Source organism: Panulirus ornatus, chromosome 16 (assembly GCF_036320965.1).
Source record: "Panulirus ornatus isolate Po-2019 chromosome 16, ASM3632096v1, whole genome shotgun sequence".
NCBI lineage: Eukaryota > Metazoa > Arthropoda > Malacostraca > Decapoda > Palinuridae > Panulirus > Panulirus ornatus.
Window position 1 is genome coordinate 12,739,326 of NC_092239.1, and position 13,749 is coordinate 12,753,074.

The following is a 13,749-nucleotide window of genomic DNA, read 5'->3' on the forward strand; positions in this document are numbered from 1 at the left end:
TTCGTCTAACTCACTAGAGGTAACGTTTGATGAAGATAAAACGAAGATAACACAAAGATAACGCGAAGATAACAGTTGGTGCTCACGAAGGACTAACACCAACGGTCCTCGACCGACATTAACTGATACACGTTTGTAAAAGGATCTGGTATGCCCCTTGGCTTGCTCCGATCTGTATGAGATCTTGGGCTGAAGACGCACACCATTATTTGTTTTCCAAGTCCTCCATTACACCCATTATTCTTCCCTTCACAACAGCACTTTGAGTTCCCTTCAACCCTTCCTTCCTCCTTCCTTTCCCACGCCACCAGCACTTCCCCTCCCACCTCCTACCTGAAGGTGCTCCTTGGCCTTTCTCAGAAAGAGCCATTTACACCGGGAGTGGGCCATCTGACCTCCCAGCGACCTCCGTTGAGAAAGACGTCTCCCCAGGCGCCTTTCAGGCGTAGGGCGCCTCTCACCCGCCCTCCGTACAGTGATGTCGGTCAGGCTTCCACCTGCAGACAAACTAGAGGGGCAGATGCCCTGCAGTTTACTTAAGGGAAAACCTGAGAAGACTAAGCCAGGGATGTCTGACCTAGACTGTATCAACAGACGCTGGATATATGACCGACTCTTGAAGTAGTACAATTGTTGGTGTTTGTCCCCTGGATGAGTTTCGGTAAAGGATTCGTCTCTTCTTTTGAATCTTTCGTTTATCAGTATACAACTGATTCGAAGTGTCACTGATTCATTGGGACTCATTCATGACGAACTAATGGAGGAAATAAGATTATTTATTTGAAATAAGTGATGTTCAGTGAGTTAACTTTGTTGAGTATGGGGAAGACTGTCTCATGCAACGGCATTGTGGGTTGGAGGTTCGACACTAAGGCGAGTCCGCACAACCTCTGCTAAGCATAAGTTATAAGATCCTTGGAGACGGTGAAGGTGGATGAAGGGAAGAGAGGACAGCAGTAACTCCCCACAAGGCAGGAAAACCCGAGAGGAGAAAGAAATAAAAAAAAAAACACACACACACACAAAAGTAAGGGGAATATGCAACTCCTGCGTAAGATCTACTGTTCGTTCAAAGTACAGTGAGAGTACAAGTCTCTCTCTCTCCCCGCAGCTGTGACGACGACGTCCGTATTATGACCAGTAATCTCTCCAACTTTTCCAGATGCTGAGCGGTTTACGCTGCTGAGGTCAACAACCGGTGTCATTATGCACAGTCGAGGACAACCTCCCTCCGATGCATTAGTATAACAAGTGTTTCTCGCTGTCTTTCAAGCGTTTTCAGACTCGTGTGAAGATTCCTCTGTTGACCTTCTACAGCATGGGGGGGGGGGGATCTAAAGGTCACGACATCATAATACTTAAGGGTCGTAACCTCGTGTTTAAAGGTTGTTCAGTTGTACTCAAAGGTCCTAGTTCCGTGCTTAAAGGTAGTAGCATCGTTGTGTTCGAAGGCCGTACCGTCGTGCTTCAGGGACGTACATTTGTGCCTAGAAGTCGTGCAATTGTGCTCAAGGGTCGTGCCAACGTGCTGAATGGTCGTAACAACGTGCATAAGCGTTAAGAATGCTTGTTGCCTCATCCGTATGTTTATGTCACCCAGCTGTGGCTATGAAGCAGATGTCAGTGGTTGAAAGTACATTGTCTGATCAGCAAATAGTTTATAGCCTTGTCATTACCTTTCCTTGGGATTCTATCGTGGAGAGAAAGGATCAAATACTTTCTAGTTGTCATTCCTTTGTGTTTCCCATACTTGTTGTATGCTGTTTTCTATTTCGCATTTGTATAGATATTTTGTACACAAAGGATAAGGCTTACCTTTACATCTAGTCGTCTCCAATGTAGGAATTTTCAATGACGTTAATGAAAGTGTTGTCCTGTGTTGGTGAGTGTGTTGAAAAGTAAACAGATGATGCCTCCGTGGACCGCTAGATGGCTTAGGACTACAAAAGCTGAGCAAATTTACGTTGTTCCGCTGGCACCCATGACAGCTAACAAACGAGGGCAAGACACCAGTTCAAAAGAATACAAAGGAATGTAAACAGCAAGAGACCACTGGGTTCTCTGTGCCAACTAGGGAGACGCCGCCATCACCACCCACACGTACTTATGAACCCCTGCCTTGGAATATTGGATTTCTTAGTCGCTAGGGAGTGTAGGGTGGGATCCAGACCAACGTCATCACTTAAAGCATTGACAGCTATCGTTTCTCGTAGCGGCCATTTGTTTTAGCTACCACTTAATGCAACTACCGCTTACATCATTCAAACGAGAGATTGAGATACGTGAAGTATATTTGTAGCTAATTGTACTGTAAGAGGAGGGCGTCTTCTACACTCCTGAGACCCCATCTCTTGGACCTTCTTACTGTCTCTGTTATATTCTCAACGTATTTCTTCATATAGTTTCTCTAACAAGTTACTTGTTTCATGTCATGGTCTCTGTGTGTGTGTGAGTCGGTGTCTGCGTGTGTCTGTGTGTCTGGGGGAGGGGAGGAGAATGAGATGTGAGGGTCCGCCAGACCAGTGATCAGACAGCGTTCCGAGCTCTCCTGTCCTGGTCAACACCACACCAAACAGGTGCGCAGGGTGTACCACACCCAGGTACTGACAGGTGCGCAGGGTGTACCACACCCAGGTACTGACAGGTGCGCGGGGGTATACCACACCCAGGTACTGACAGGTGCGCGGGGGTATACCACATCCACGTACTGACAGGTGCGCAGGGTATACCACATCTAGGTACTGACAGGTGCGCGGGGGTATACCACATCCAGGTACTGACAGGTGCGCAGAGTGTACCACACCCAGATACTGACAGGTACAATTGGGGGTTGTGGTGATCGCCATTCCTATCAAGCATTCCTCATCTCTCCCCCCCACTCCATCTCTCTCTCTCTCTCTCTCTCTCTCTCTCTCTCTCTCTCTCTCTCTCTCTCTCTCTCTCTCTCTCTCTCTCTCTCTCTCTCTCTCTCTCTCTCTCTCTCTCTCTCTCTCTCACACACACACCCACACACAATAACGGCAACAGCAAGCACTCAGCAACAGGAAACACCTAGCTACATTAACTAGTGAGCAACGGGGAACACTCAGCAACAGGGAACACTCAGCAACAGGGAACACTCAGCAACGGGGAACACTCAGCAACAGGGAACACTCAGCAACAGGGAACACTCAGCAACAGGGAACACTCAGCAACGGGGAACACTCAGCAACGGGGAACACTCAGCAACGGGGAACACTCAGCAACGGGGAACACTCAGCAACGGGATACGCTCAGCGACAGCAGTAAGTACTTATCACTCGTAGAACAGCAACATATAATGAGTCTCCAGTTTACGGAAACCAATTGATTGCTTAATCAATAAACAATATGACCCTAGGGCTCCTTTTCCGTGGCTCTTGCAACTTCAGAGGCTACGCTACAATCAGTAGCAGGGAAATGTTGGACTTCTTTCGAGCGAGAAAGCTTTTCGGCGAGACTGTTCTCCTTTTCGCCCGTGAATGATGTAGCAGCCGAAGCCAAAATAAAGAAAAGAAGATGAGATTAAAGCAAAGGAAAACGGAAGATTCATATGTGAAATTTAGAACAAAAAGTAGAATATCTTTTTCTTTTTTATGGGTGACTAACGTTTGGGGGAAAGGCTTTCAGTATTTCTTTTGGACTACTTTAACTTTTTCTTTTTTAGAGTTAAAAGTTTGGATTCTGTATATTCTATATTTTGATAACTATGATTATTTTCTTTATGATAATGATGATGATGAAAATTATAATGATGATGCTAATGATAATGATGCGAATGATTTTGATAATAATAACACTAATGATAATAATGATAATATCAATGATAATTGCTCTTGAATTTTCAAAAAAAAAAAAAGGGGTGTGTGGGGTACCCGTGTTGTTCAATGGCTAGTCAGGACTTTCAGTGGTGCATGAGGACTAGCAGAGCATCTGTAGAGTGGCACTGAAAATCAATATACAAAAAGGTAGGGTGATGAGGTTCAGCAGTGGGGGAGACAGGTTGGTTTGAGGGTGAGTTTGAACAGAGAGAACCTGGAGGAAGTGGAGTGTTTCAGATACCTGGGAGTGGACATAGCAGTGGATAGAATTATGCGGTGAGTGAAGGAGTAAAACTTCAAGGTGCAATATGGAGTATGTGGAAAGGAAGGTTACAGTATATGAGAGATAAGATGGGCATGTTCGATGGTATAGTAGTCCCAACGGCTCTGTATAAGGTATATGTCATAGGCCGTGAGAACGGGGGAAGGCTGATTCCTTGCAAATGACATGCTTGAGGACAATATGTAATGTGAGTAGAGTTGATCGTGTCGGGAATGATAGTGTAAGAGAGGTGAGTATGAATGAGAGAGCTGGTAAGGATATGCGATAATAGTTTGGACATGCGGAGAGGATGAGTGAAGAGAGACGAAGAGAATTTCTTCTTTCTCTTTTCGTTTCATCTTCCTTCATCGCTTCCTTTTCCATATCCCCTCTCTCCCTCTTCTCTCTCTCTCTCTCTCTCTCTCTCTCTCTCTCTCTCTCTCTCTCTCTCTCTCTCTCTCTCTCTCTCTCTCTCTCTCTCTCTCTCCCCATTTCCTTACCTTACACCTGCTTCCCAACCTAACGACTTTACTCTACCTTACCCTTCACCCACATCCCTGCCTACTTACCCATCGGGCTCCCATCCGAGCGGGTCTTCACTGCACTTGGTCTCCGCCAACCCAGCACTCGCCTCACAGCCATTAAATTCTTCACGGCTGCTTGACTTCCGGAGCACGACGGTATGACCCCTCGAACAAGACGACGCGAACCCGAGGGATGACTTGGCTTGATCTTTTGACCTGATGCGATGCTTTCGTATCCCAGACCATTAATCCCTTGACTGTGACGGTACGACCCCTGAGCACGATGGCACAACCTTTGAACACGACGGTGCAACCCTTGAGCACGATGGCACAACCTTTGAACACGACGGTGCAACCCTTGAGCACGATGGCACAACCTTTGAACACGACGGTGCAACCCTTGAGCACGAAGACACAACCCTTGAGCACGACGGTACAACTCCTGAGTACGATGGAATAAGCCTTAGGTTTAATGATGTTTAAGGATCGAACCTTTGTGTTCAAAGGTCGGTCCGTCGCGTTCAAGGATCGTATCGTCGTGAGGACGTACCGTCATGCTCACGGGCATTACTATTGTGAGAAAGGATCGTCATGCTCAAGGGGTCGTACCGCCATACTCAAGGTTGCGTTCCCCTGCTCTAAAAAAAAAGGTCGTATCATCACACTCAGTAGTCGTAATGTCGTACCCAAAGGAATTAACCTCACGCCTGCGTCTCCCAGGCGGAAGACGAGGCGACCGCATATTGGCTCAGAGCGGAAACAGGAGAAGGTCTTGGCCTCCACCTCTGGCTATCTCCCCTTTTTATCTCTCCTTCTCACTCTCTTTCTCTCGTTGTTTATACATCACTCGCCCCTTCCGTCTAAACCCACTTGCGCCTGCTGACGGAGTCGTAACTCTGGCATGACGAGAAGTGAGGGGTTCTGTGTGTGTGTGTGTGTGTGTGTGTGTGTGTGTGTGTGTGTGTGTGTGTGTGTGTGTGTGTGTGTGTGTGTGTGTGTGTGTGTGTGTGTGTGTGCGTGTGTGTGTAAGTTTGTGCCTCGTTTAATTTGGGTACCATCTTTGTTACCCTCCTCTGGACCTTCTCTATTAGCTCCTTGCGCTTCTTTGATTACGACGACCTGAAACTTGAGATGCATGTTGAAGGATGTGGAGAGTTTGCTGAATATTTCTCCACCTGTGTATTGTATTGTGATTCTGATATTTGCAAGTAGACAGCTGGTCTCTTGTATACTTCTACTGAGCTGGGGGACAAGTAAGGTGCAATATCAACTCCCAGAACCTACTCACATACAGGTTCCTATACCTTATATTCCGATCAGTAATATTCGTATCGAGTCTTTCCTTCACTGTGTCCTTTCCTTATTGCTCTGCATGTACCCGGGCTGAATTTCGTCGACTATGTATCAGACCAACTTCAACGTTTTCCAGATCCCGTTGTACTATGTGTGTTTGTGCGCTTGTGTTCGTCACGCAGTAGAAGGATGAAAAGTTTTCAGCGCGCGAAGTCCCGAAGACTGAGCGACATACAAAGCGTCGACAATATCACCTTAAGAACAAGACAAAACAATAGGTCCTCGAAGTATGCAAGAGCTTGACATCATAATCAGTCGACACAGATTCAAAATCCCCTGGCATCGTACGATATTCGTGGGATCCCGAAGACTAACTAGGCCGCTTTAAGAAAAAGCTTCGACGGTTCTCTCTCTCTCTCTCTCTCTCTCTCTCTCTCTCTCTCTCTCTCTCTCTCTCTCTCTCTCTCTCTCTCTCTCTCTCTCTCTCTCTCTCTCTCTCTCATACATAGAACCCCTTGCTTCACCATAAGCATAAGAGGGCTTTTACTTCACTGTAGTAACAGCATTCTAAAGGAGTGTTAATTGAAACAAAATCCTAAAATCCTGGACACTTTTTTCTTCTCTAATAGAAAACGGAAAGAGTCCCATAGTCTGTAAAACATCATAAAACTGTACGACATAAAACTATGATACTGCACTACACGAAATGGAAAACGTGTTATGATCAGAATAAGAACAAAAGTCTCTCTCTCTCTCTCTCTCTCTCTCTCTCTCTCTCTCTCTCTCTCTCTCTCTCTCTCTCTCTCTCTCTCTCTCTCTCTCTCTCTCTCTACATCATCCTGAAAATCTTTCTTCATTTACATCTGGCGGAGAGGCGTTCCGGCAGGGCTTGTAAATCTGAATGATGTGACTGTAAAAAAAAAAGAAAGAAAAGAAAGAAAAGGAAAGACTGTCTTTGTTGACCACGACTTCCTGAGCAGGATGGGAGGAACCATGGGATGTCTCAGGTACGAACGCTACTCCGGTGTTGGTAAGGATCGTACCATCATGATCAAGGATCGTACCATCTTGATCAAGGATCGTACCATCATGATCAAGGATCGTACCATCATGATCAAGGATCGTACCATCATGATCAAGGATCGTACCGTCATGTTCAAGGATCGTACCATCATGATCAAGGATCGTACCATTATGATCAAGGATCATACCATCATGATCAAGGATCGTACCATCATCATCAAGGATCGTACCATTATCATCAAGGATCGTACCATCATGATCAAGGATCGTACCATCATGATCAAGGATCGTACCATTATGATCAAGGATCGTACCATCATGATCAAGGATCGTACCATCATGATCAAGGATCGTACCATTATCATCAAGGATCGTACCATCATGATCAAGGATCGTACCATCATGATCAAGGATCGTACCATCATGATCAAGGATCGTACCATCATGATCAAGGATCGTACCATCATGATCAAGGATCGTACCATCATGATCAAGGATCGTACCATCATGATCAAGGATCGTACCATCATGATCAAGGATCGTACCATCATGATCAAGGATCGTACCGTCATGTTCAAGGATCGTACCATCATGATCAAGGATCGTACCATTATCATCAAGGATCGTACCATCATGATCAAGGATCGTACCATCATGATCAAGGATCGTACCATCATGATCAAGGATCGTACCATCATGATCAAGGATCGTACCATCATGATCAAGGATCGTACCATCATGATCAAGGATCGTACCATCATGATCAAGGATCGTACCATCATGATCAAGGATCGTACCATCATCATCAAGGATCGTACCATCATGATCAAGGATCGTACCATCATCATCAAGGATCGTACCATCATGATCAAGGATCGTACCATCATCATCAAGGATCGTACCATCATGATCAAGGATCGTACCATCATCATCAAGGATCGTACCATCATGATCAAGGATCGTACCATCATGATCAAGGATCGTACCATCATGATCAAGGATCGTACCATCATGATCAAGGATCGTACCATCATGATCAAGGATCGTACCATCATGATCAAGGATCGTACCATCATGATCAAGGATCGTACCATCATGATCAAGGATCGTACCATCATCATCAAGGATCGTATCGTCATAATCAAGGATCGTACCATCATGATCAAGGATCGTACCATCATGATCAAGGATCGTACCATTATGATCAAGGATCGTACCATCATCATCAAGGATCGTACCATCATGATCAAGGATCGTACCATCATGCTCAAGGATCGTACCGTCGGCCCCAAGAATTGTGCCACCATGCTTAAGGATCGTACCATCGTGCTCAAGGACTGTACCATCGTACTCAGATTCGTACCGTCGTCTTCGAGAACTGTACCACCATTCTCAAGGATCGTACCAACGTGCTCAAAGTTGGTACCATTCTTGCTCAAGCAAACATAAGTCATCCTTGAATATCCTTATGAATTCCCAGTTTGAAAGTCGTATTCAACTGTATTTCTTAAGCATGCGATTATACATAAGATACCAGATTGCATCTAAGATAAAAAGAAAGAGTATTTTCCATTACGAAAACAACACATGTAAAGAAGATTTATTCTTCATATACGTAAGTAAAGTACTATTACCTTCATACTTTGATAAAAAGAGATGAAAAATAACGTCATCTACAGTATTTTATTTTGAGTAATGTAAAACCATTTATGCTAGGCGACATAACCTAATTGACACAAAAGGTAGGAAAGTTTTGTTGTGAAATGAGGAAAATTTTGAAGCAGACATTATCTATTCATTCATTTTTCTAATGAAGACAGGAAAACACGTTGACATGAAGTTGAATAGGAAGGGTCTATCTGTGACCCATCTAAGATGTTAGGTTCCAAATAATGACAATAACTTAGTGTTACAAGAAATATGACGTTGATATATGGAAGTGGAGAAGAGGGGAAGCTCAATGGAGGGAGTCTTCAACGACAGAGGGAGTTCTATGGAGGAAGTCCTTAAAATAGAGGTAGTTATATGGAGGCGACTTTTAAAGTGTGTGTGTGTGTGTGTGTGTGTGTGTGTGTGTGTGTGTGTGTGTGTGTGTGTGTGTGTGTGTGTGTGTGTCTGTGTCTGTAATCACCTTAAAAAGCTTGGAAAATTTTCTACTACCATTTTTTTTTCAGATATTTCCTTAGTCTCATTTTCTGTCGTCTATTTGCACGGTTCTTATAGTTCTGAAAACGTTTCAATATCACCATTATCGACTCTCTTAGGGAACTCAACTATGGTAGTTAATCCTATCCAATTACCTATTAACAATCTTCTAATAAGAGCAGGTCTATGGTTTTCATCCCCCATGTTATCGGCTCCAAACCTTTTCCAGTGTCGAGGCCCACCGATGTGTCTCTCTCTCCTCCACTGTATAGGTCTGTCACAGTACATCTGAAAGTCTCCATTTAACACAATAAAACACTTTGGACTTTAATGAAATCAAAATTTTTATCCATTAACAGCAGTATGGGCGAAATATGCTATCCAAACATTTCATGACTTAAAAAGTGTTCATGTTCATATACCTTTTTTTCTTTTTTTTTTTTTTTTAGTTTTGCGATTGTCACAGCTGAGAAGAGCACCACCACTACGTACCATCTGGATGGTTCTCGTGTTACCACTAGCGGTAGGTGTGTGTGTGTGATCGCCAGGTTAAGGAACCACCTCAGGTCCTGTCATTCATGTATGGAGTCTGTTGGCTACCACCGTTCGACTCGTTCATGCAAAACATTGATGCCTCCTTCAGTCAGGTTTTTCTTCCCTTCTCTTTTTATTTCAACTTGTCAATCCATCCATTATCAGCACGTTATTTCTACTCCCGTTAGGGTCTTCCGAAGGCAATCTGATGCCTAATACCTCTTCACTGGTAACCAGGCACGCCCACCCTCTACATTCCCCCTCGAAACACAAACTTTGGCAGCGCTCAGGAAGTTGGCCATGTCGACCGGTTGGGACCGCAGGTCAAGAATTGTGGTGACGTTCCTGTGTCTCTTCTGTGGGAGGGATGAGCAGGTAGTGTTACGAGGATGGTTTTTGTCTGTCGAGTTATCATAGTGGATATATGGCTAGTTATGGTCGTGTTTGTTAGGAGGTACGAATCTGTGAGTATATATTATTGAAGTGTGAAGCAGGGGTAAGTTTTCTATATATATATATATATATATCTGCCATAGGGTTTGTGGTTGGTCATGAGGTGGTTTTGGATGTAAAAGGGTTTAATACAGTTGCAAAAACGATTGAGTCCTCAGCTTACTGAAGTGTGATGCTACTGAAAGCATTGGTGCTCCGTTGTGGGAAGGTTGCTCGGCAGCCGGTGATTGTTCTCAGTGCTTGTTTTGCGTGGCGTGCAGGTCTGTTGCATTTGCTTTTGACAGAGTGAGTGACCAGGCAGGTGAGGCACAGTTTAGTGGGGGTGGGCTGTGTGTAAACTACTGACACAGAGGGTGTAAGATGGCTTCATGCCTCACTTCAAAGCTCGTATGGCAGGACCATTTCTGTACATACCCTCTGACCTATGAATTCATACAATTTTTCTTTATATATATATATATATATATATATATATATATATATATATATATATATATATATATATATATATATATATATATATATATATATATATATATATATATATATATATATATATATATATATATACATATATATATATATATATATATATATATATATATATATATATATATATATATATATATATATATATATATATATATATATATATATATACATAAAGGAGATAAAGAATTAATTATGGTGGTGTGGTGTGTGGCGACGGAGCAGATCAAGACTGGGTAGGGTAAGTGAACAAGGGTTGTGGCCAGCGACCTGGGTTGGCTGGCATTATACCCTTATTGCATCACTTGATACCTAGCCTGCCGCTCCGCCTTTAATCTCTGCCCTGATCAGTGGATTAAAAACCACACTATTATTCTTAATTACCTCACTCCCGCGACCCGTAGACGAACTGGGCAGTGTTTTACGTCAGTCATACGCCCGTTCTTGAGGGCCCGGTGTGGTGGAGTACTGCCCGTAGTGGCTACGTAGGCGAAGACATGAATGAATCCATGACTTTAGGAGTTTGTAAAATGCCTGTGGTGGGTGTGAGGGGTGTGTGTGTGGTGGTGCGGTGTGTGGTCTGGTGGCGGCGGCGGCCGGGGACCTGTGACAGCCCTATTGATTTACTCCACTCACCCACCCAGCCAGCCGGCCTGCCAGCCAGCCTGCCTGCCTGCCAGCCTGCCTGCCAGCCAGCCAGCCTGTTTACCTGCCAGTCTGTTTACCTCTGTTTACCTGCCAGCCAGCCAGCCAGCCAGCCAGCCGTTAGCCAGCCAACCTGCCAGCCAGCCAGCCAGCCGCTAGCCAGCCAACCTACCAGCCAGCCAAACAGCCAGAGAGCCTTTTACCTGCCAGCCAGCCAGCCAGCCTACCCACATTCCCTCGTCCCCTACTGCTATTTCTGCTCCTACTGATGCTGCTGCAGCTGCTGCAGGAGGCTGTGCTGCCCATTGTGATGATGGTGATGATGATGATGATGATGCTTAAGATGATGATGTTGATGATGATGATGATGATGATGATGATGATGATGATGATGCTTAAGATGATGATGTTGATGATGATGATGATGATGATGATGATGATGATGATGATGCTGAAGATGATGATGATGATGATGATGATGATGATGATGATGATGCTGAGATGATGATGATGATGATGATGATGATGATGATGATGATGATGATGATGATGATGATGATGATGATGATGATGATGATGATGATGATGATGATGATGCTGATGATGATGATGATGATGATGATGATGATGATGATGATGCTGAAGATGATGATGATGATGATGATGATGATGATGATGATGATGATGATGATGATGATGATGATGATGATGATGATGATGATGATGATGATGATGTGATGATGATGATGATGATGATGATGATGATGCTGAAGATGATGATGATGATGATGATGATGGTGATGATGATGATGATGATGATGATGATGATGATGCTGATGATGATGGTGATGATGATGATGATGATGATGATGATGATGATGGTGATGATGATGATGAGGATGATGATGATGATGATGATGATGATGCTGATGATGATGGTGATGATGATGATGCTGAAGATGATGATGATGATGATGATGGTGATGATGATGATGATGATGGTGATGATGATGATGATGATGCTGATGATGATGGTGATGATGATGATGCTGAAGATGATGATGATGATGATGATGGTGATGATGATGATGATGATGGTGATGATGATGATGATGATGATGATGCTGATGATGATGGTGATGATGGTGATGATGATGATGATGATGGTGATGATGATGCTGAAGATGATGATGATGATGATGATGGTGATGATGATGATGATGATGATGGTGATGATGATGATGATGATGCTGATGATGATGATGATGATGATGATGATGATGGTGATGATGATGCTGAAGATGATGATGATGATGATGATGGTGATGATGATGATGATGATGGTGATGATGATGATGATGATGGTGATGATGATGCTGAAGATGATGATGATGATGATGATGGTGATGATGATGGTGGTGATGATGATGATGATGGTGATGATGATGGTGGTGATGATGATGATGATGATGGTGATGATGATGATGATGATGGTGATGATGATGCTGAAGATGATGATGATGATGATGATGGTGATGATGATGATGATGATGGTGATGATGATGATGATGATGCTGATGATGATGGTGATGATGATGGTGATGATGATGATGATGATGCTGAAGATGATGATGATGATGATGATGATGATGATGATGATGATGATGCTGATGATGATGGTGATGATGATGATGATGATGATGATGATGATGATGATGCTGAAGATGATGATGATGATGATGATGATGATGATGATGATGATGATGATGCTGATGATGATGGTGATGATGATGATGCTGAAGATGATGATGATGATGCTGAAGATGATGATGATGATGATGATGATGATGATGATGATGATGATGATGGTGATGATGATGATGCTGAAGATGATGATGATGATGCTGAAGATGATGATGATGATGATGATGAGGATGATGATGATGAAGATGATGATGATGATGATGAGGATGATGATGATGATGATGATGATGATGATGATGATGATGATGATGATGATGATGATGATGCTCGGGTTGTGTATTCTACTGATCATCTAGGTTGTACAGTGTTATGATAATGACCAGAAGGGCGTGGCGTCTGTGGTTGATCTTGTACATCGTAATGTCGGCTGAGCCTGAAGGCGACACACACACACACAGTACACGAAAACTATCACTGTATTCAATTGCCTTATTTGCAAATACTTTTTTAAGAGTGGCTCCCTACTTTCTTCTCCGTCAAATCTGTTCATAATTGAAAGGCTAATTCATTTTTCATTGAGTTCCATCACATATTATAGTATACCAAAGCTTAAGAAGTTTTCATGGGAGTTCTGGTTTGTTTTGCGTTCGATCCTTAAAGTTAACCTTCGGCGAAGATACGTTCAAAGACAGTCTTGTTTGTGCTTGTGGTAGTCTGTCTATGGTTTTCATACATCGTTACAGACCTCTCCCTGTAGGGAGGTAAACACTGTATCATCACAAATGAGTGAAGCTTTCTGTAGTGAAACAGTTATTCTCTTTTTCCTTTCCATCCTTTT